Source organism: Aotus nancymaae, unplaced genomic scaffold (assembly GCF_030222135.1).
Source record: "Aotus nancymaae isolate 86718 unplaced genomic scaffold, 86718_ANA_hifiasm-v0.15.2.pri h1tg000017l, whole genome shotgun sequence".
Lineage (NCBI taxonomy): Eukaryota > Metazoa > Chordata > Mammalia > Primates > Aotidae > Aotus > Aotus nancymaae.
This window is the reverse complement of record NW_026988429.1, coordinates 1,109,470-1,135,000: the sequence shown is the minus strand read 5'-3', so window position 1 is coordinate 1,135,000 and position 25,531 is coordinate 1,109,470. Positions and strand designations below refer to the sequence as shown.

Genomic DNA, 25,531 nt, shown 5'->3' with positions numbered 1-25,531 from the left:
GTCTTGAACTGACCTGAGGTGATCCACCTGCCTCAGCCTCCCAAAGTGCTGTGATTACAGGCATGAGCCACCATGCACGGCCAGACCTTTTTTTTTTTTCTGCCTCCGAGGTTCAAGCAATTCTCCTGCATCAGCCTCCTGAGTAGCTGAGATTACAGGTTCCTGCCACCGTGCCCAGCTAATTTTTGTATTTTTTAGTAGAGATAGGGTTTCACCATGTTGGCCAGGCTAGTCTTGAACTCCTGACCTCAGGTGATCCACCTGCCTCGGCCTCCCAAAGTGCTGGGATTACAGGTGTGAGCCACCACGCCCAGCGCAGACTTTTATTCTTGAATTACCTCCTAGGATTTCTTTGGAGACAAAGTGTGGAGCAGTCCTACGTCATGGTTTTTCCCCTTGTTCCAGTCACTAGGTTTACCTTAATGACAGTTTCCTTGATATTTACATACTGAAAAATATTTATGTTTATTATAAACAAATTTAAAAAGCAAATAAGCAGAAATAAGTAAATCTAAGTTACCCACAATCCTATACTTCCAAGAAGAAGAAGTATTCAAACTGTGTCTTAGAGCAGGGGTCCCCAACCCCCAGGCCATGAACTAGTACCATCTGTGGCCCATTAGGAACTGGGTCGCACAGCAGGAGGGGAGGGAAGGGTGGTGGTGAGTGAGCATTACTGCCTGAGCTCTGCCTCCTGTCAGATCAACTATGGCATTAGATTTTCATAGGAGAGCAAACCCTGTTATGAACTGTGCATATGAGGGATCTAGATTGTGCACTCCTTATATGAGAATCTAATTAATCCCTGATGATCAGAGGAGGAACAGTTTCATCCCAAAACCTTTCCACCCACCCATCTGTGGGAAAATTGTCTTCCATGAAATCAGCCCAAGGTGCCAAAAAGGTTGGAGATCACTGTCTTGGAGGACAGGTAGGAATTAGCTAAGCAGAGGAAGAGGAAAAGGGCTGCTCAAAAAGGAGACCCAGAGACATGAGAAGCAAGATATGCCCAACTTTTGAGAAGTGCCTGTGGTTCCCTACACCAGAGCCTGTCAGGCAGAGGTGTGAGTGAGGCGTAAAGGTAAGCAAGGGTTAGATGAGAACAGCCATCTATGCCATGCTAAAACATTTGGATTTCAATTTAAGGTAGTGAAAATTTATGAAAATATTTTAGTCAGGAATTCAAGTAGAGATCTCCAAATTATGGAGTTCAAGGGTTTTTGGACCAGTTTTAATTCATCCAACACTCAAGTTACAGTTCACCCCCCTGCAATCCTTTCAGGCTGTATTGGCCTTTTCCACAGTTGTGCACACATGGAAGTACCCACTGTTCTGATACCACTGATCTCTTTCTGGTCCTGTACAGATGACTTCACTCTTCCTCCCCTTCCCATCTTGTCTGCCTCTAATTAGGTAGGAGAGAGGGTTGATAACTAAGGGTGTGGTTCCTGTCAGATTCTGACACATGTGGATGCTTCCACCATCATGCAGCCACTGATAATGTTCTGGCAGGGGAGGGAAGGCAACCAGCCGTAGCTGTGTGATTCATGAGCTCTCATTTACTTACTGTGTGCCCTCCTGTCTCTTCACTGACTGTCCTTTCTACCTCCATCCCTGTGCTCATAGCAGTCTTCCTCTGAATTCACTCTTCTTCCCTCTGAATTTCTTCCTCTATTCTCTTCCAGTCAAATCCTATTCATTCCTTAAATCCTAATTCAGGTTCAGTACTACGTATTGATTTTCTTTTTCTTAGAACAACCACATCACTGGTGGTCTCTACTACACAATTTAGCACTTCATTAAATAGCACGTAGAATTGTTCAGCATTGCTTTATTATGCAATAATTGTGTCTTCTTGCCTAAACTGTAAACTACTTGATAGCTTTTCCCTCTGCATTAAACTGTAAGCACCTTGGGATTAGAAACTTGTCTTACTCATTTCTGTGTCTTGGTGTATATCTTACATTATCAGCACTTATTTGTTGAGTGAATCAATGACTTTGATACCCCTGGAGGCTACTCTTGGTCTGCCCAGCATCGTCTATATCCCCTTTCTCCGATAACACCTCCAACTTCCTGGTCACAGAATGGGTCATGACCCAGGCTGAGGCAATGATAGTTCCCCAGGCCACCAGTCAGAGCCCTTCTCACTGGGCTTTCAAAATGAATCTGAGAGATGAGCTCTTTTTCTTTCTCTTTGGCCAGTGACAGATCAGGCATGGACTGTGTTCTTTTCTGCCTTCTGTGACTGTCCCCATAAAGAACTTGTTATGTCTCCAATGGCATAGAGCTTAGAGTACTCTAAGGCTGCCTGATGTCTTTCTTTAGAATAGTTAGTGGCTAGCATTGTATGCAAGAGGTTTTAAACGCAGGAAAGCAGCTTTCTACTTGTGTCAGTGCTGATGACTCTTCCAGTAACTTCCCATTTGCTTCTGAATAATGCATCCTCCCATAAATTGCTTGTAATTCCTCTTTGTGGGTTAAGTGTATATGACTCATTGCTCAGAATCTACCTAGTTTGCCTGTGCTTTCCTCATAATTAATTATTTTATTCCCTTAGTGTTTTGCCTTATCTTGGTGTTATCAAGACATTAGCAACAGCAGCTTCTCTCATTCTCAGAAAGATGGGTGCTCCAAAACTAGGTTGCCCAGGTCTAAAATTTTATCACTTTCTAGTTGTGCAACTTTGGGCAAGGTATTTAGCCTCACTAAGCCTTAGTTATTAATTCCTACCCCATGTAGTAGTTGTGGGAATTAAAGGAGATCATGTAAGCGTTCCATAAAAGTTAGCTATATTTATTATTAATATTTTTGAAAAGTTTTGTATATGGATGGTTTGGTATATTTCTGAGATTTGTTTTTAATGGCCAAGTCTCAAGTGGACTGTCACCTGGAACTAAGACTGTGTCTTCTATATCTTTCTATCACTAACACTTATCACTCTACCTGGCACACAATAGATTCTCAATAAATGTTTTGTGACAAAACAAATGATTGGGAAAAAAAAAATGATTTGTGAGTGGTGGGGTCAGCCTCTGTGACATCAATTAAAACAGTTAGGGATATATCCCAAACAGCCATAGCTTCCCTCAATAACTCATGAATATCATGAATTGATTCAAACACTTCTTAAACCTAGTTATAATTCTTTTACTCCGATAGCCATGATCATCAGTTAAATAAAAATTATCTATACTCCACTTTTCAGAGAGAAGTAAGTCAAAAGCAAATGTTGCTATTGTAGATTCATTTATAAAATAACTATGAGAATATGTCTTTCAGTCTAAATTCTGCCTACTTTAGTACAGTTCTGCACAGTGAGAACTAATTATCACAAAAATGACCTAGAGACCCTGCAAGTCCAGCATCACCAAAAAAGAATGAATTTAGAAATTAAGAAAGTAGACTCACATTTTAGAAAGTTCCTTAACAGGATCTAATATAAAATGGTTAACTTTAAATTACTTTCACATTAGTTAAGGTTTTCTATAAATTTTAACCATATAGCCTATTATATATTTTCTTCTAACTATATAAATGGGACTTCTTTTAATTTGTTCCTGGTATTTTTCATTTTATTCTTTAGTTTTAAATTTTGCTGAAAAATCCTGTCCAGTGCTGTTTGTAGTAGCTTTTGCCTAGCTATTTTTAAATTTTTTATTATGCATTATACAAATGTAAACATTATAGAAGCATAATAGAGACAGTTCAAAATGACCCAAAATTTCAGCCTCCAGAGATAACTACCATCAACAGTGTAGGACACATTCTACTGAACTGCCCTCCTTACACGTGCATGTATACTGATATATATGTAACATATTATTATTATTGATATTATTTTCTTTGACAAAAAATGAGACTATATTATACCAACTGCTCTGCATTTTTTTCATTTAGCTATTTATCTAGGATTTTTTCCACATTAGCACATAGAGCTCTAACCCATTCCTTTTCATAGCTATGAAGTATTCCAATGTATGAAGTAATCATCATTTATTTAACTATCCTTTTGGATTTTTACATTTAACTCTAGAACTGTGTAACCTTGAACAAGTTAATTTAACTCTTTATTCCACAAATTTCTCATTTATGAAATAGGGCTTTATAAAATAGCTTATTTTATAAAGCTCATTTGTAAAATAATAGCTACCTCATGGGGTTTTTGTAAAAACTTGCATGGAAAGCACTTATAACAGTACCTGGCACAAACAAACAAATGTCACCTACTGATATTAATAGTAGTAAAAGTCCTTCTTATATATGCCTTTTACTGAGAAAATTTCAAGCTCTAATAATTTATATTTTATTGATAAGAAGCTAAGACTATATTTTTTATTTAAAATCACTCATCTCACCATCCCATTGCACTTTTATTTTTGCACGGTAGGGCTCAGTCCCTCACTCATGTTTATGTTACATAGTTATAATTCATGTATATAATTTTTGTTTTAATGTAACATAATATTATAAAACTTTTTCCATAGTTCTCATAGCCTTTCTTTTCCGTTCATTCTCTATTTTATTCCTCTTTCCTCTTTTCCTCTTAAAGGAGAACTAGGAAGTATTGGTTCAAGAAATAGAGATAAAAAGAGATATACCTCTCACAGGGAAAGCCAGATGCTTTCTTTGTCCTTAAATGCCCTCTTTACATATAAGCCAACCCTACAACCCTAGAGCAGATCCCTAATGTTGGATCTTGATCATAAATTTAGGATAGAGGAGAATCTGCCAATTATAGCAGCCAAGGTTAACCCCATAAAAGAGCCATAAATCATGGGAATAACGCTGCTAGCTTATTTTGTTTTTAAATAAATTCTGAGCCTTGAGGAAAAGATATGTGAACTAAAGCCACAGTCTCTTAATACTCTAACATTTGTTTTTAGATCATAGTAATAGCAACATTTTATTGAATACTTCCTGTTCAAATACTTTCTGTTCTAAATAGTTTCCACATATTATTTAATCCTTGTTTATCTAGAGGAAAAACCTAAGGCATACTTTCTTGTTCTTAATAACTTTCCCAAGCTTTTTCAGTTAAGAGATAGAAAAGGATTCACATCCAAGCAGTCTGGCTCCAACGCTCCCATGCTTAACTCTTCTCTATACTGCTTCAGGTGAAACGAACAGTTCAGGACCAGGTGTGATGGTTCATACCTGTAATCTTAGCACTTTGAGAGGCTGAGGTGGAAGGATAGCTTGAGGACAGAAGTTTGAGACCAGCCTGGGCAATATAACAAAACCGTCTCTCTACAAAAAAAGTTTAGGCAGGCTGAGGAGGAAGGATCCCTTGAGCCCAGGAGTTTAAAGTTATAGTGAGCTATGATCGCATCAGTGCATTCCAGCCTGGGTGAGAGCAAAACGCCATCTCTTTTAAAAAAAAAAAAAAATCCTATCAGAGTTTTTAGATGAACTTGACAAGCTGATTCATATATGTGAGTATGTATGTGTATTATATATTATATATAGAGAGATTATATATATTCTAGAATATATATATATTCTATATATTAGAAGTAAAGATATATAGTAAGGCTAGGGGTTTGCCTTACCAAATGTTTAAATGGTTTATAAAGCTATTATAATTAAGATAGTGTCATATTTACAGAGGAATAGACAAATTGTCCAAACTAGAACAGATTAGAGAAGCGTGGAAACAGCCACATGAAAACTTCATACGTGGCTTGGCTGACATGGCAGAGCAGTGTGAAAAGGAAAGATTTAGCCATTAAGTCATATTGAAACTATCAATATTCCATATGGGAAAAAATATTCCTAACGTCACACCATTTATAATAATGTTTTTAGATGGATTAAAGACTTCCATGTGAAAAGTAAAATGTAAAACTTTAAAAAAAAAGTATACGAGAAAATTTTCATGACAAAGGTTGGGGAAGAGGAAGAGGAATAAGTGTTTCCTAAATGAGACATAAATTTTGCTAATCATAAAATAAATGATTTTTGACGGAGTCTCTGTCACCCAGGCTGGAGTGCAGTGGTATGATCTCGGCTCACTGCCTGAGTTCAAGCGATTCTCATGCCCCAGCCTCCCAAGTAGCTGGGATTACAGGTGCGCATCACCACACCCGGCTAATTTTTTGTATTTTTAGTAGAGGCAGCGTTTCACCATGTTGGCCAGGTTGGTCTCAAACTCCTGACCCCAGGTGATCCGCCCACTTCGGCCTACCAAAGTACTAGGATTACAGGTGTGAGCCACTGCGACCAGCCCATAAAATAAAAGATTGATAAGTATAACTACATTAAAATTAAGAATTTCTGTTCATCATAATATACATGAAAATGGCTGGGTATGATGGCTTATGCCTATAATCCCAGCACTTTGGGAGGCCAAGGCAGGAGGATCACTTGAGCCCAGGAGTTTGAGATCAGCCTGAGCAATATAGTGAGACTTTGTCTCTACAAAAAATAAACAAAATTAACCTGGCATGGTAGCATGCACCTGTAGTCGCAGCTACTCAGGAGGCTGAGGCAGGGAGGATCACTTGAACCCAGGAGGTTAAAGCTCCAATAAGTCAAGATCACACCCACACCACTTCACTCTAGCCTGGGTGACAGAGCAAAACTGTCTCAAAAAAAAAAGTTGACATACAGAATAAATATTACGAGGAATGTTTGCAAAGTGAAATAAACATTTTTGAAAATTAATGGACCACAGCTATACATAACAATGTGAATGAATCTTTTCAATATTGAGAAAAAAGCAGATAGAGGGGTATACTATATGATACCTATTTATAAAGCTCAAAACTAAAATTATAAAGTGTTAAAGTAACAAAACTACTATTTTTTCTTTTTTTGAGACAGAGTCTTGCTCTGTCGCCCAGGCTGGAGTGCAATGGCACGATCTCAACTCACCACAACCTCTGCCTCCCAGGTTCAAGTAATTCTCCTGCCTCAGCCTCCCAAGTAGCTGGGATTACAAGTACACACCCTGACTCCTGGATAACTTTTGTATTGTGAGTAGAGACAGGGTTTCACTATGTTGGCCAGGCTGTTCTTGAACTCCTGTCTTCAAGTGATCCATCTGCCTCGGCCTCCCAAAGTGCTGGGATTTCAGGTGTGAGCTACCACATCTGGCCACAAAACTACTTTTTTTTTTTTTTGGGAAAAGTACAAAGGGAATTATTTTTTTTTATTGTACTTGAGGTTCTGGGGTACATGTGCAGATCATGCAGGATTGTTGCATAGGTACATTACAAACCTACTTTTAAAAGAAAAGAAATGATAAAAATAAAAGTCAGTGTGGCAAGATTTCTTCTGGAGAAGATTAGGGAAAAGAATGCAGATATCTCAGGAGTATTGATGATGTTCTACATCTGAAGTTAAATGAAGGATTCATGAGTGTTCATTTTTGTTGTTATGCTTCATAGCTTACATTTTTATTGCATGTATTCATTTGCATACAATAAAAGTTATACAATAGCTTTTTGAAGAATGACTAAGTAATAAATATGACAAAACTAAAATGGCCACTGAGATCAATAACTTTGGCATCCAGAGGGCATCTATGCAAGTTGACAGCAGTCTGCACTCATTGGGTATGTAAGTCATTCAGCCAGTTACAAATCAACCTAATGATGCTGTCAACTAGTCTATATCTCTCAGTCATACACAAGGGTATCAGGTTCCCTTTCTAAGTGCTCACAAACCATCTGTTTAATATTTCCTCCTAGACTTTGTCAGGGATCAATGTCAAGCTCTTTTAGGAAGGCATTTTCTCCATATGTGTTCTCAGGAAACACCAAATGTTAACAACCCAAACACAGAAGATAAAGAATGCCAGAAAGAAAGGGCTGGGAGGGGAACCTCTTCTATGCTTCAGTGCAATTGTCAGAACAGATACTGATTTTTCCCCTTTCAGTGTCTTCAAAAATGGACCAGACAACACAACTGTTCGTTGTGTCTGTCTTTGATAACTGCATTAAAGTCATTTCCCTCTGGCATTAAGACTAAATTAGAACCACTGTTGTATTTATTACCTAAAGATTTTTAACACAGAGAGACATTTGTTTATTCAGTAATAGAAACCATGGTCTCAGAAAAATAGTGAATTGTTCTCCTTAAAACTTGAGTTAAATAATTTTTTTAGTTCAGCAGAAAATCTAAAATTATTTTAAAATTTGGCTTTTTAAAATTTTTCCTTTCATTCCTTTATTGAGGAATAATTTATATACCATAAATTGCATCCATTCAAAGTATACAATTCAGTGAATTTTGACCAATGTATATACCCACAAATCATCATCACAATCAAGATGCAGAACATTTCCCTCATCCTCAGAAAAGATTTATCTTACCTTTTTACACTCCAGCCATCCCTTCAGCCCCAGGTGAGACCACTTTTTGTCTGTGGATTAGTCATTATTTTGTATAAGTGGAATCCTACAGGACACATGCCTTTTGCATTTAGATTTTTTTAATTCAGATTTTGAGATTCATCCATGTTGTTTATGTCAGTAGTGAGTTTTCTTTTTATTGCTGAGTAGTGGTATATTGCATGAATGGGTCATATTTTTGTTTAAACATTTATCTATTAATGGATATTTCTGTTGTTTCCAGTTTTGACTATTGTGAAGAAAGTTGCTGTGAATGTCTGTACATAAATCTTCATTTGGATATATGTTTTCATTTATCTTGAGTCTTACTGTTTTTATGGTTCATCTTTTCCCATCCATTTACTTTCAACTCATTTATGTCTTTATATTTAAATCTCTCTCTTACAGACAGCATATAACTGGTTCTTGCTTTGTGTCTATTCTGATCATCTCCGGCTTTTATTTAGAATGTAGACTCCATTAACATTTACCATACATATTAATATAGTTGGACTCAGGTCTACCATTTTGTTTTTTGTTTTTTGTTTGTCCTGTTTTTCATCTTTCTTCTCAGCTTTCTTGATTTCTTTTGGATTATTTAAATATTTTTCAATTTTATTTTAATTTGTCTATTGTCATTTAGCCATTTATCTTTGCATTTTTTGTGGTTTCTCTCTGGATTACATTATATATGCCTAACTTTTTGCAGTCTACTTAGAGTCAATATAATACTATTTAACATAAAATGTAGAAACCTCAGGATTATAATATTCACATAAAATGTAAAGACCTTATGGGAATTAAAATGTATTTTAAAAACTCTTTTACAGCCTACTCAGAATTTATATATATATAGTACCATTTCATGTAAAATATAGAAAACTTGCTATTAAGTCCATTTACTGCCCCCACTGACATACTATCTTTCATGTTATAATTGTCATGTGTATTACATCTACATAAACTCCACAATAGTGTTAAATTTTTTGCTTTATCCTATAATCCCAGCACCTTGGGAAGCCAAGATGGGCAGATCACTTGAGCTCAGGAGTTCAAGACCGGCCTGGGCAACATGATGAAACCCCATCTCTACAAAAAATATAAAAATTAGCCTGGCGTGGTAGTGTTCGCCCATAATCCCAGCTACTTGGGAGGCAGAGATGGGAGGATCACTTGAGCCTGGAAGGTCAAGGCTGCAGTGAGCCGTGATTGTGCCACTGCACTCTAGCCTGGGTAACAGAGTGAGACCCTGTCTCAGAAAAAAAATGTTTTTGCCTTTAAGCAAAGATGTATTTTAAAGAACTTAAGAGGGCCAGGCATGGTGGCTCATACCTATAATCCCAGCACTTTGGAGGCCAAGTGGGGAGGATTGCTTGAGCTCAGGAGTTTGAGATCAGTTTGGGCAACATAGTGAGATTTCATCTATAAAAAAATCAAAAAATTAGCTGGGTGTGGTGGTGCACAACTGTAGTCCCAGCTACTTGGGAGGCTGAGATGGGAGGATCATTTGATGTTCCACTGTCTTCTGGCCTTCCATGGTTTCTGATCAAAAGTTACAGTCCCTAAGTCATTTTTCCCTGTATGTAAAGGATCATTTTTTCTAGTGCTTTCAAGAAATTTCTCTTATGTTTATTATTCAGCAGCTTGACAATTATGTGTTTAGGTGTGAATTTCTTCTAATTCATCCTATTTGAGGTTCCCTGAGCCTTTTGAATCTAAAAATTGATTATCTTTTTTATTTTGAGATAGGGTCTCACTGTGTCACTCAGGCTGGAGTACAGTGGTGTGATCACAATTCACTGCAGCCTCAGCCTCCTGGGCTCAGGTGATCCTCCCACTTCAGCCTCCCAAGTAGGTGGGACCACAGGCTCATGCTACCACACCCAGCTAATTTTTGTAATTTTTTTGGTAGAGATGAGGTTTCACCATGTTGCCCATGTTGGTCTCGAATTCCTTGGCTTAGGCGATCCTCCCACCTTGGCCTCTGAAAATGCCAGGATTATAGGCATGAGTCTCTGTGCCCAGCCTGTAAATTTACATCTTAACCCAACTTGGGAAATTTTCTGCCATTTTTTTTTAATATCTTTTCTGCCTCATTTTTTCTCTCTCTCTTTCTAAGACTTCAACCCAAATGTTAAATCTGTTTAAAGCGTTCTGCACAGCCCAAGACTCTGTGACTTTTTTCTTGGTTGGTTGCTATTCTATCTTTTCATTTATTATGAACATATTTTCCATTCCTCATTGAGCAAATTCTAATTATGCTACTTTAAAATCCTTGCCTGATAAATTCATCTTGTCATCTTGGGGTTTGCATCTGTTGACTTATATTTTCCTTGGAGGCTGAGTCATAGTTTTCTGTCTCAGTATGACAAAACATTTGGATTGTATTTTGTGAACATTGTCTTATAAAGACTGGATTTTATTTTTCCCCTCCCCACCTTTTTATTTTTATTTTTACTGGATTCTATTATATTGCTCCGAAAAGTGTTTATTTTTCAGACAATTAACTTTGTTAAATTCAAACTGCAACCTGTTGTGCCTGCAGTGAGCATGGACTCAGATCTCAGTCTCAATTTTTAAGCCTAAACTATAAGCTCCTTTCAGTTCACCCCATATGTGTATAGTGCAGGGTCCAGTCAGCTAGTTACCTAGACCAAGTTTAAACACATAATTTAGGGTGCTCTGGCTCTGGCTCTCTCCTTTCATGTATTTCTTCCTCACTCTTTGAAGGTCCTGGTTGCCCCAGACTCCTTAACCTAGCAATGCTAGTGAAAGACAAAGGCTTTTCTTTCCAATTTTTAGCTGCCTCCACACTATTGTGACTGCAGCCACTCTTAGAAAGTGCAAAAAATGGGGAACTCATTCCTTGCTGGTTTACCTGGTTACTCCAAGTTTCAACTCCTCTCCAAAGTCTATCTACTTTTGTTCACTCTCCAGAGCCTTCAGGTAGTTGGTTTTTTAAATATTATTCAGGCCAGGCGTGTCGGCTCACACCTGTAATCTCAGCTCTTTGGGAGGCTGAGACAGGCAGATCGCTTGAGTCCAGGAGTTCAAGACCAGCCTGGCAAACATGGTGAAGCCCCGTCTCTACTAAAAATACAAAACTTAGCCAGATGCAATGGTGCGCACCTGTAGTCCCAGCTACTCAGGAGGCTGAGGCATAAGAATTGCTTGAGTCTGGGTGGTGGAAGTCTCAGTGAGCCAAGATTGCACCAATGTACTCCAGCCTGAGGGACAGAATGAGACTCTGTCTCAATCAATCAATCAATCACTAAAATAAATATTGTTCTGAGTTTATAGCTGTTTTTACAGGAATATCAGTTTGTTGGGTACTGGAACCGAGCCAGACTGATAGTCCCTTATTTACTCTTCTTCAGTTTAATTCTTTCTTTTTACCTCCTTTTCTCCCTTCTCTTCAGCTCAGTAAGCTCAAGTTCTCCATCATCTCTCTCTCTCTCTCTCTCTCTCTCTCTCTCTCTCTCTCTCTCTCTCAGAAATTGTTGCTTAAAAGAAGTTCTTCTGATTAAATCTCAACTCTTCTCTCCTCATTCTCCATCCCCTAACATGTTTGACACCACTGCTTTACTTGGCAAATGACTTGTATTGCCACTACCCAATCAGAGGACAATATGGTCACTTCTCTATCTGAAATCAGCCCTATCATATACCTAGCACTAGAGCACTAGTTAATACAGTGGAAGAATTGATATGGGACTCAACTATATACATATTCAAGGTCCAGAAAGAGGCACAAATATAGATATTAATTTAGCATAGGATAAAGGACACATCTCAAGTCACTAAGGCAAAGATGAAATGTTCAAAAAGTAATGCTGAGACAACTGGTTAGCCACCTGGAAAAGATTTCAAATAGACCAGGGATCTAAATGTAAATAATTAAAAGAAAACATTGGTGAATTTCTTTATAATTTCAGCATAGAAAAAGGTCACCTAATTATAATTCAAAATCCAGGTATAATAAAGAAAAGATTTAGTTATTTAACTATACAAAAATAAAAATCTTTGGCATGGCAAAAAGTACCAAAAACAATGTCAAAAGACAACTGAAAAACCAGGAGAAAGTATTTGCAATTTATGCCATGGGGGGAAAAGAGACTAATATCTCTAATATATCAAGAACACTTTAAAATTAGGAGTAAGAAAAAGACTAAAAACACAAACAGAAAAATGGACAAAAGTCATGAATAGATAATTCAAAAACAGATTTTTAAATGGTCCTTAAACATATGAAAATAGGTTCAACCTCATTCATAATTAGAGAAATGGAAATTAAGACTACATCAAAATATCATTTCCTATCCATTATTAGATTGGCAAAAGTTTAAAAAGCATGTAAACACCTTCTATTGCTGAAGCTACACTTCCAAATACATCTGGCCAAATGCACAATGATACAACATTTTTGGAGGGAAATTTGGCAAGATCTAACAAAATTACATATGTACTTTTGTTTTGTTTTGTTTATTTGAGACAGAGTTTCACTCTTGTTGCCCAGGCTGGAGTGCAATGACTCAGTCTCAGCTCACTGCAATTTCCACCTCGTGGGTTCAAGAGATTCTCCTGCCACAGCCTCCCAAGTAGCTGGGATTACAGGCGCCTGCTACCACACCCGGCTAATTTTTGTATTTTTAGTAGAGACAAAGTTTCACCATGTTGGCCAGCCTAGTCTCAAACTTCTGACCTCAGATGATCCACCCACCTCAGCCTCCCAAAGTGCTGGGATTACAAGTGTGAGCCACCGCACCTGACATGTATTTTTTTTAAACACAAAATTACAAATGTGTTTTACTTCTATCCCGAGAAGTCACCAGCCCCACTTCTAGGAATCTAATATCCTGAAGATACACCTCCAAATCTACAAAAATGTGTATTTATACACAGAGTCTGTTGCAAAGCTGTTATACAGTCTATCTAGAATTTTTTTTAAGACTATGTCTCAGGGCCAGGCGCTGTGGCTTATGCCTGTGATCCCAGCACTTTGGGAGGCTGAGGTGGGCAAATCCCTTGAGGTCAGGATTTCGAGACCAGCCTGGCCAACATAGCAAAACGCTGTCTCTACTAAAAAAAAAAAAAAAAAAAAAGGGAGAGAGATCCAAGATGGCTGATCACTAGCAGCTCGGGCACGTACCTCCCAGTGAAAGCGCAAAGAACGAGAGGACGCCACACTTTCAGACGAATATTAGTTGCTCACGGACCAGGAGATTCCCAGTGGAGGAGCTCCATGGGTCGCCAGGGCGACTCTTGTGGCCGGCGTGGCGGTTTTGCTGGTGCCTTAGCACGCCAGTTCTTGGTGCAGAGTCCGGAGATTCCCGGGCAGAAAAGCACCATCAATCTTAACACCGCTGTTTTGGCCGGCTCAGTGGATTGCTCAGATTTCGGCGCAGGGAATCAACAAGTTGGACGTCAGAGACCCAGTTAGAAAGTCGGTAATTATAAAGACGACAGACGGACAAATATATAATGAAGGGAAGAAACCAGCGTAAAAAGGTAGAGAATACTCAAAATCAGAATGCCTCTCCCTCTACAGGGGATTGCAATTCCTCATCAGTAATGGAACAAGGCTTAATAGATTACACGTGTGTTCCAATAACAGAAGCAGGTTTCAAAACGTGGGTGATAAGAAACTTCTGTGAATTAAAAGAACTTGTTCTAACCCAATGCAAAGAAACTAAGAACCTTGAAAAAAGGTTTGACGAAATGTTAACGAGAATGGACAATTTAGAGAAGAATATAAGCGAATTGATGGAGCTGAAAAGCACAACACGAGAACTTCGCGAAGCATGCACAAGTTTAAACAGTCGAATTGATCAAGCAGAAGGAAGGATATCAGAAGTCGAGGACCAGCTCAGTGAAATGAAACGAGAAGACAAGAATGCAGAAAAAAGGATGAAAAGGAATGAGCAAAGTCTCCAGGAAATATGGGACTATGTGAAAAGACCTAATTTACGTTTGATAGGTGTACCTGAATCTGATGAAGAGAATGAATCCAAGTTGGAAAATACTCTTCAGGATATCATTCAGGAAAATTTTCCCAACCTAACAAGGCAGGGTAATATTCAACTCCAGGTAATACAGAGAACACCACAAAGATATTCTTCAAGAAGACCAACCCCAAGGCACATAATCGCCAGATTTATTAGGGTTGAAATGAAGGAGAAAATACTAAGGGCAGCCAGAGAGAAAGGTCAGGTTACCCATAAAGGGAAACCTATCAGACTTACAGCAGATCTCTCAGCAGAAACGCTACAAGCCAGAAAAGAGTGGGGACCAATATTTAACATCCTTAAAGAAAAGAACTTTCAACCCAGAATTTCCTATCCAGCCAAACTAAGCTTTATGAGCGAAGGAAAAATTAAATCTTTTGCGAACAAACAAGTACTTAGAGAGTTCACCACCACCAGGCCTGCTTTACAAGAGCTTCTGAGGGAAGCACTATACATATAAAGGAACAACCAATATCAGCCTTTCCAAAAATATATCAAAAAGCAAAGAACTTTAACACAATAAAAAATTTACATCAACTAATGGGCAAAACAGCCAGCTAGCATCAAACACCGGTATTAAACTTATATATATTTTAATTGGATAAAAAGCCAAAACCCATCAGTATGCTGCATCCGGGCCCATCTTACATGCAACAATACACAAAGACTCAGAGAGAAGGAGGAAGATTTACCAATCAAACAGAGAGTAAAAATAAACTAATAAACAAAAAGCAGGAGATGCAATTCTCGCCTCTGATAAAGTAGACTTTAAAGCAACAAAGATCAAAAGAGGCAAAGAAGGACATTACATAATGGCAAAAGGATCAATGCAACAAGAAGAGCTAATGATTCTATAGATCAACGAGATAGAAAATTAACAAGGATATTCAGAACTTGAACTCAAACCCTGAACAAGTAAACTTAATAAACATTTATAGAACTCTCCACTTCAAATACACAAAACATACATTACCACCTCACACCTATTCCAAAGGTGACTATATAATTGGAAGTAAATCACTCCTCAGTAATCGCATAGCATTTCATAGGTTTAAATTAAATATTGGTTGGCTGTTTGTTTATCTTCTTCCCTTATTCCTTCCTGACTACATTATTAAGTATAATTATCAGTATAAAAGAGGTTTTCAATACCCATTACTAAATTGCATTCTAGCCTGGGCAAGAAAGCAATACTCCCATTCTCTCTCCCTCTTTCTTTTCCTTCTCCCTCCTCCCCATTCTCTCTCTCTCTTTCTCTTCCTTTTCCCTCCTTCCTATTGTCTCTCTCTCTTTCTCTAAAAAAAAAAAAAAAAAAAAAAAAAAAAGACACAGTCTCCCTGAATACAGCCAAATCTGAAGTTATTAATACATAAGGCTTTGGGAGGTCTGGCAAAAAAAAAAAAAAAAAAATACAAAAATTAGCCAGGCATGGTGGCAAGCACCTGTAATCCCAGCTTCTCAGGAGGCTGAGGCAGGACAGTCACTTGAACCTGGGAGATGGAAGTTGCAGTGAGCCCAGATCGCACCACTGCACTCTAGCCTGGAAGACAGAGTGAGACTCCATCTCAAAAAAAAAAAAAAAAAAAGAATATGTCTTAGAACTTTCTTTGATTTCAGTGTCTTCTTTAGCCTTTTCTTACTCTACTTAGCTCCCGCAAGTAAGTCTTTTCTTTCATGGCTCCTCTTTTATTTTCACCGCAGCTCTTTCTTTTGGTTCCCTTGAGTGTTAAGGAGGCAAAACTGTTTAGGGTGGTTCTTGGGTCATGTCAAAAGATTTAATGCCTTCCTAGCTCTGCTTTCTTCTTCATTCAAACTTCTCCTAAATAACCCATTCCCCTGCTCTCCTCCCCGACCACAGTGCCTATGACATTTCTTCCCAGCTTTTCAATTTTGCATTGCAATGTATATTAAATGCTTTTTGGTTTATAGAATATATGAATTAGTCTCTGTAGAAAAAGAAGACTTTTTAAATACCTTCTAAGTCTAGTGTTTCTCACATCAAAAAATACTTTAGACTTTGGAATATCTCAATCAGTAGTGATCAATCTCTTTTGCATATAAGCTTCATTTTTTCCAATAAAATGAAAATGAAGCCATTGAGACCTATAGATAAAATATATTTTCTTACAACTTGGATCACATACTTTATTGAAGAGGAAATTTTCAGCAAAAGAAATGGCACTGGCTTTTAGTGAATAAAATGTTCCTATCTACTACATAGACAGCTGGGAGACAGCTTTATACTTTGTCATCCCTTATAGTTGTGTGGTGCTTTAAAGTCCACAAATTGCTTTCAGGAGTCAAGTGTCATTATTTCATATTCAAGTAAACCCTTAGCCTAGGTATTACTATCATTCCCACTTTACAGATGGAGAAATTGTGCTTAAAGAGATGAAGTGACTGGCCTAAGGTCACAGAGAAAGTAAGCAGCTGGCTGGCTAGTTTCTTCTGTTCAATATATTTACTGAGCCCCTGTTGTATGCTAAACACTGTGCTAGTGCTGTGGTTACAGAGGTGGATAAGGTGCTACAACTGGTGCCAGAGGTATGTATACCCTGCCCTAACCAGGGCCCTTCTCTCCTGTACCTGCAACATCTCTCTGGGCTGGCCAGGGCAGAGCAAGTCACTCAACTCAAAGCAGGATTGGCAATCGGGGAACACTTCCATGACTCCAGAGGTGAGGGGATGTGCAGCTTCTCTCATAGGGCAGTCCCTACTTCTGCCCTCTTAGAAACACACAACCCTAAGAAAAAGAGATTCTAAAAAGGCTACTCTCCCAGCCAAAATAATTGCTCTGGAAATGTTTTCTTACCCAACTCATCTATTTACTAAAGGCTGAAATACTATATTTGAAATTGTAGTATTAGGACTTATCATAAAGCTAAGGGAGTCTGCTGTGGTCTAAATGTTGTATCCCCCCTGCCCAAATTCATCTTTGAAACCTAATCACCAATGAGACAGTATTAAGAAGTGGGGCTGTTGAATGGTGGTTTGGGTCAGGAGGGAGGGCAGAGTCCTCCCGAATGGGATTAGTGCCTTTATAAAATGTTCCCTAAGGAGTTTGTTTGCCCCCTCCACCATATGAGGACACAGTGAGAAGGGGCCATTTATCAACCAAAAACAGGTCCTCCCCAGACATTAAATCTGCCAGCACCTTGATCTAGGACTTCCCAGCCTACAAAATGGTGAGAAATATATTTCTGTTCCTTATAAGCCACTGATTTATGGTATTTTGTGATAGCAGCCCAAATAGACAAAGCCCACCATTCCCTAGTCAGAAATGATGTAAATCAAGTTTGTCCAGCCTACTGCCTACAGGCCGCATGCAGCCCAGGACAGCTTTAAATGCAACCCAACCCAAATTTGTAAACCTTCTTAAAACATTATAAGATTTTTTTTTTTGCGATTTTTTTTTTTTTTTTTTTTTAGATCATCAGCTATCATCAGTGTTCGTGCATTTTGTATGTGGCCCAAGACAATTCTTCTTCTTCCAGTGTGGCCCAAGGAAGCCAAAAGATTGGTCACCCCTAATATAAATCATCCGTTGTGAGCCAAATATAAATCATTCATTGTGTTCTTTAGTTTACTAAAGAGCTGTTGTGTTCTTTAGTTAACAGTCAATTATTTTTTTCAGCCTGCCTAAGACTATACTAGCTTAATGAGGGCAGATGTGTGGACAACTGCTAACAATAGAATTCCCTGGGTAGCTGAGCAGGGCTGGGAAAGAGGCATGTCCACTACAAGCTGAAGGATCTCTGCTTGGGCTCTGCTCATGAAACTCCCAGATTCCTCTTCCCTCCTTCCCTACTGCCTGCCAGCACCACACAACAGGAAAGCATAAGCGGTAAGCCTGGACTGGAACGTGTGGCACCTCGCGCAAGCTGATAGCCTGGGCACACCTTCAAACAAATGTTTTTAAAATTCAAATTCAGCAATTGTTTAGGAACTAAGAGCTACAAAGAAAAAAAGAAAAAGGAGCTTGCTTTACTCTGCCCCACTCTTGCATACTTCCTGACCAATACCTAATTGCAATAATGAAACCCACCCTTCTTCAAAGCAAGTGTAGTGACCCCTGTTGATACAGGAGTGTGCCACTTTAAGGGTCTTGTCCTTCACCCCAGCAGCTTATTAGCTCATCCTCACTTCCTTTTTCATTCTACTTTAGTCTTCTGGCTAATCCCCCAACACACCGAGCTCATTCCCACCTCAAGACCTTTGAACTTGCTCATCTCTCTACAAGAAACAATCTTCCCACAAATGTTTTTATGACTCACTTCACTTCATTCAAGTTTCTGTTCAACTGTCACCTTCTTAGAGAATACTTCTCTGGCCAGCCAAGCTAAAAATTCACACGCATGCACACACACACACACACGCACACACACACACAAAAGAACACACACCTTCATTTTTCTTCATGGTATCTATCATTATCTGAAATTGCATTCTGTTTTATTTGCTTGCTTATTATCTGTTCTCTCACAAGAATGTAAGCCACAAAAGCAGGCAATTTGTCTCTTGATGACACCAATAAGTGCCTGGCTCATAAAAGGCAGTAAACTAATAAGTGCTTGAATGCCAAATTAAATGAATGAATGACTAAGCAAATGAATGAATGAGTGACAGCTGTTCTCCCTCTGAGACGCGTACTGGGATATAAATTTTCTCTGTCTCATTATAGTCATGGTGATGTTTTAATCCTTTTTATAGACTGGGGCTCCAGGAAGATAGTCACCACTAGGTCCATTCCTGCACTCACCTCTCTACACTGAGTTCGTATGACGATAACCACTACCACCACCCCTGCCACCTCTTTTCAAGAGGCTTCTCCTTTCTCTAGGGATTAAGCATCACTTCCACAAATGAGGCAAATGAGCTTTGAAAGACAAGCTCGACTGCCTCACCGTTGTGAACTGTTAGATTATCCTCATGTTGTGTTGATTTCAAGACAATGGTTGGATGATGCTGCACCGCGGTTCCTGAGTAAGCTTTATCTGCTGTGATTACTAACCCTAGTTGTTAACATCCTGTAGCAATCCTGTATTCAGAGAGTAGACAGCTAATTGTAAACTGACCCAGGCAATCTAAGCTTCTATGACTCCATAGTCTCTGTAGTGGTTCTTGACCTTTTTGGGGTCATGGAGCTCTTTTGAGAATCTGATAAAAGCTAGGGGCTTTCCCCCTTCTCCTACCCCAACAAAATACATCTATGCATGTGCAGATGAATTGTATATAATTTCAAGGGGTTCTCAGAATGTCTGAAGCCCATCCATGACACCCAAATACAGGCCTAATGAATGTCATTCGGAAAGGAACAGTTCAGGCCTAGAGGTTGGGGCCCTGTGGGATGGGGGAAGATGTGAAGGACTAGGCAAGACCACCTTTTCCTGGGCCTCTACTTTTGACATTTTACGTGAAGAGAGAAATACAGCCATTATATATGCATGTATGTCTGTCTCCCATTTTAAATACACTTTAATTTTGTAACCGTATTCTAAGGCTTTTTCTGAGAGGGTCTACTTCAGGTATTACCTAATCTTCAATCATTTGACTTTCTTAGTTTTTTCCCATTGTGGCCACAGGAGGGCAGGATAAGTCCGAAAACAATGTGAATGCTGGCTGCAGCTTGGGCTTCCTCACTGCTTTAACTATCCAGACACTAAGGGCCCTGTTACACTCCTGTGACCTTTCCATTTCATGCCATTGGTGTGACCCGTTCATCCAGTGCACCGATACCTTTCTCCCCAGCCAGTGAGGGAACTGCTTTTCAACATCTGAGAAGTCTCCTCCCTGATCCCCAGATTTAACACATTTAGGTGTATTTGTGAGGAATACAATGTGTACTAGTTGTTGGTGTTCTATGTGTATGGTAGTTGCGGGAGAAAGCAGTGACCAAGGGGAAAAAAAAAAACTTTAAAACAGGAAAACATATTATTATCCTATAAGAGTTAATCATTTTGTGGATGAGAGAAAAGGAAGAAAATTATATTTGTTGGACCTACCTCATGCCATTTATAGATAATCATCTCACTTTGCAGTGCTTCACTAAGAAATAGGTTATACTACTCCACTTTGCCCAAAATCACATAGCTAACAACTTTTAAGCCACAAGGCAAACCCTGGTCTTTCCATTAATAAGCCTTTCATAAACTCAGGAAAAGAGAAGGAAATCCTTCAAAAAAAAAATAAATCAGCAGTGTGATTAATATTGCCCAAATGAAGCCCACAGATACCCAGGGGTGACAAATAACTCTAGGTAAGGGAGGATAAAATTAAGCGTAACTTCTTGGACAAAGTCAGTCCTAAGTTGAATTCTGGAAGAGGTACAGGCCATGGGCCGACAGTAATGAAACTACTAAGGAAGGAAGGAAGTCATGTGGCAAGAAGACTAACTTAGAGGAAGCTCAAGAGTTACAGGAAAAAGTAATGAGAGCTGAGGAGGAAGGAGCTACTGTTCAACTCAGGCATTTGCTAAGCTTCAGCTCCGTGCAAGGCACTGATAGGGAGGATAAAAGTGAAAAGAAACAATTCCTACCTTTTAATTTACATTTAAATGAGAGAGATCAAATGTATTCCCAAATAACAATATTACCAAGGTAAAATGTAATGTGAACTATATTACAAATGTAAACCAAGAGCTATGGGACTCTAATAATGGAGGGAATACCATAATGGCAGACTTCATGAAGGAGGTGGCATTTGAACTCGGTCTTCAAGGATGGCAATATAGGATCCCAGGTAGTGATGAGGAGGAAATAGTCTGAGCCATCAAAAAGGAAGGGAAGGATAGGGTACTTGTAGAATAATGAGTGGTACCAAGTGATACAGGATGAGTGAGTGACAGCAAGAAGGCAGTGTGTGCTCTTGAGCAAAGGAGGGGTCTGATGAAACCATGTTTCAGAAAAAGTAACTGGTAGTAGTAATAATAAGTAATGGAGGGGAAGAAATGGAGTTTGCTAGCACAGTTAAGAAGCTACTGCCATAATCCAGGCACAAGGAAATGAATACCTAGACCAGTGACAGAGAAAATGGAAAGTGTAGGCTCTAAAATGTTCTGGTTTACACGAAAGTCCCTAGTTTGGATAATGTAAGTCGGCCCCGGAGAAAGTGCGCACTCCCTTCTGAAACTGCAAAACTGAAAGCTCAAACCTGAAACACAGTGCCTCTATGGAGATTATATGAGAACTTTTTCAAGAAAGCAGTTGTGCTCCATGGCTCTTCCAAGAACATGTAGGTTAAGAAGTTAGAAAAGAATATCAGAACATCGATGGGTGACAGGAGGGAAGACTGCTGCCTGGCTGGCTGCCTGCCAGGAGGACCTAACCACCTGACATTTTCCTCCATAGAGAAGCTTTGCTTCAAGCCTGGTTCTTTAGATTTGCAGGATCAGAAAGTTAATTTTGCCAGCACAGCACCCTTTTAAAGACTCACACTGTCTTAAGCTCAAGACTAAAGGATAAAGCAGAATGTTTTAGAGGGCGAACCATAACCATAATCACCAAAAAGAGCAGAGACTTGACAAACACATCCCTGCCACTGGGAAACATCACTGAGTCTGCATGCCTTCTCTGAGCTGCACTTGGATGGGCACTGCCAGCCCATGCCCATGTTGTTCCCCTTCTCTGTGCTGCATTTCTGGCCAACCCTATCCCCTTCCAACAGACACATTCATTCTTTAGATATGCCAATATAGGCCTAGCAGGATGGCTCACACCTGTAATCCTAGCATTTTGGGAAGTCGAGACAGATGGATTACTTGAGCTCGGGAGTTTGAGACCACCCTGAGCAACATGGTAAAACTCCATCTCTAAAAAAAATACAAAAATTAGCCAGATGTGGTGGCTTACACCTGTACTCTCAGCTACTTAGGAGGCTGAGGCAGGAGAATCACTTGAGCCCAGGAGGTGGAGGTTGCAGAGAACTGAAATTGCACCACTACACTCCAACATGGGCAAAAGAGTGAGACCCTGTCTCAAAAAAAAAAAAAAAAAAAGATATGCCAATACCATCAATAAGGCTACAGCCAAATCTTGCTCTGGGCAATAAGCCATTCTCCCTTCTTAGGGTAACTTTTTCACTGGCCTCACCATTCTGCGTGGATTTTATTGCTTAACTCTCTAAGGAAATCTTTATTTTCCTTACTTCCAGATTCTTGATGGGAGGTGGCTTTGCATTGTTCCCTCACATTGCCTGTGGTAAGAGTGTCTCATCATCTACCCTTTCCCTGGGGAGAAGAAAAGAAACACATTTCTTTTTCCCAAAATTCTGTCATTTCAATGCTAAGCAATTTTACCTTCTCCACTTTCTTAGCTCCTTTGCTCAATTCTATTTCTTTTTTTTTTTCTTTCTTTCTTTTTGCAACTGAGACACTGCCTCACTATGTTAACCAGGTAGGTCTTGAACTTTTGGGCTCAAGCTATCCTCCTGCCTCAGACTCCAAAGTAGATGGGACTACATAGCATGAGCCACCATGCCTGGCCTCGATTGCATTTAGTAGCTGCCACTTTATGTTTTAAGAACTGTTTTGCCTCACTGAAGAGAAGCTGCTCAGTCATTTTCACATTTGTTACTCAAATCAAAGTGCAGGCTTCAGGCTTAGAAAAATTAAATTACTTCTCGTTTTGCCTGTGACAAAATAAAATTCACATTATTTTTTAAAAAGACATTTCTGTTTACTTACAAGAAATGTTTTTTTGGCGATGACTTTATATATATCACAGTAGTACCCTAAAACATAATGAGGCAGATGAGAGTTTGGGGAAAAATGGTCAAGATTCATGTTGCTTTATAAACTTCATAAGGGCACAGCGTGTCAGATATATCTAATGGAATGAATGAAATAACTAACTAGTTAACTAATGAATCCTCATAACTATTCATGGAAGATGGCAGAGTTTTCATCATTCTAGCCATAGAGAAATGCATTTGGTGCCCCTTTAGGGCCACAGGATAAATTGTTAAATATGACATGAAGTCATTTCTCACCACAGTTCCCCTATGTTGGAACAAGTATGTTGGACTGAAGCCCCTTTGTTCCCTGTGAAGAGTCTACCACCTCTGCAAACTTGTCCTCAGGAATGTCGTTCTAGAAATAATCCAGCCTTCTCCCTGGGGTCCATGAGTCATACACAGAAGCTAATTCATTGGAGCAACTGGTTTTTCTTAGGCCCTTTGTAAAAGTATTTCAGAGATCCCTCCTGATGAAGCAAAGAAAGTAGGGTTCCTCCTCAGTTCTTTTCTAGCTCTTCTCTTATTTCCTCTGTGCTTCTTCCACCACCTCATATTTGGCTTTCACTGATGACCTTTACCTGCAGACCCAGACCCCAATTCCTTAGTTAGTGTTGCCTGAAACTGGAAGTACACCAGCAAAGCCTCATTACCCCACCTACCCAGCTCCATTCATTCAGATTTGTAATTAAATCACACTCTACCAGACCTCTCCCATCCTCTTTGCTGCTAAACACTTGTGAGATACAGTATGCCAATGACTGATGCTACAGGCTTGGTTTTCTACTGTAAGGGGATACCCAAAAATTCATCTTTTTTTCTTTTAGCTTTTTTAAATTCATTTTTTATAACAAGTAGTAATAGAACACATTTTCACTGTAAAATAACAACATGAGGCCAGGCGTGGTGGCTCACGCCTGTAATCCCAGCACTTTGGGAGGCCGAGGTGGGTGGATCACGAGGTCAGGAGTTTGAGACCAGCCTGACCAACATGCTGAAACCCCATCTCTACTAAAAATACAAAAATTAGCCAGACACAGCGGCAGGTGCCTGTAATCCCAGCTACTCAGGAAGCTGAGGTAGCAGAATTGCTTCAACCTAGGAGGTGAAGGTTGCAGTGAGCCAAGATTAAACCACTACACTCTAATCTGGGTGACAGAGCAAGACTCCATCTCAAAAAACTTTTTTTTTTAAATAACAACATGAAGCTGAAGTCCCCTTTGTTAAACTAAGTAATTTGCATTGCTGTATAATTTTTGGTTGTTTTTATATTCTAGAATGCTTTGGGTTTTTTGTTTGTTTTTACAGTGGGTTAATGTCTTTCTCTCATGTTTTATTATTTATTTATTTATTTAACTTATTTATGAGATGGAGTCGCCCAGGATGGAGTGCAAGTGGCCCAATCTTGGCTCACTGTAACCTCCACCTCCCAGGTTCAAGCGATTCTCATGCCTCAGCCTCCCACGTAGCTGGGATTACAGGCACCTGCCACCACGCCTGGCTAATTTTTGTATTTTTAGTAGAGATGGGATTTCACCATGTTGGCCAGGCTGGTCTCTAACTCCTGAGCTCAAGTGATCCACCCACCTCATCCTCCCAAAGTGCTGGGGTTACAGGTGTGAGCCACTATGTCCAACCTAGAATTCTTTTTTAACACAAGAAATACAGGACTCCAGTAAAATTCAAACAGTATAGAAGTATGAATAGTGAAAAGGAAAAATATCTCAGAACCTCACGCTATTTCCACTTCCTATCCACTGTTAACAGTTTGATGATAGCTTTCCAGAGCTTTGTAAAATGCATTTACATACATACATATATATGTACTTAGGCAGATAGTTTTATTTTTATATAAATGGGATCATGTTATATCTGTTCTACAACTTCCTTTATTTACTTACTATCTCCTAGTTTTTCATGTGAGTACATTCAGCTTTACTTTATTAACAAATACATAATATTTTATAGTTTGAGTGTGCCATAATTTATCTAAACATTTCCCTATTGAGGGGATTTGAATTGCTTCCTGTTTGGGGTTTTGATTGTTATTACAGCAATGCTGTATCAAACATCTTTGCATATGTCTCTTTGTGTACTACTCAAGAATGTGTCTAGGCTAGATGTCTAGAGGTACAGTCAATGGATCAAAAAATGGGTATGGAAGCCAGGCCAGTGACAAGTGCCTATAATCCCAGCTATTCCCAGCTACTCGGGAGGCTAAGACAAAAAGATTGCTTTGAGGCCAAGAGTTAGAGACCAGCCTGAGCAACATAGAGAGACCTCATCTGTTAAAAAAAGTTTTTTATAAAATTAGTTAGGCATGATAGTGAGTGCTTATAGTCCCAGCTACTCAGGAGGCTGAGGCAGGAGGATTGCTAGAGCCCAGGCATTTGGAGGCTACAGTGAGCAATGATTGCATGTATGAACCGCCACTGTACTCCAGCCTGGGTGACATAATGAGAC

General features: G+C 39.2%; 1 protein-coding gene across 2 annotated transcripts in view; it reads left to right on the top strand.

Annotated features, from left to right (window-relative positions):
- The window catches only part of M1AP (meiosis 1 associated protein), a 90,391-nt gene that overhangs the window by 40,845 nt on the left and 24,015 nt on the right, over positions 1–25,531 (top strand). The gene's annotated exons all lie outside the window — the stretch shown is intronic.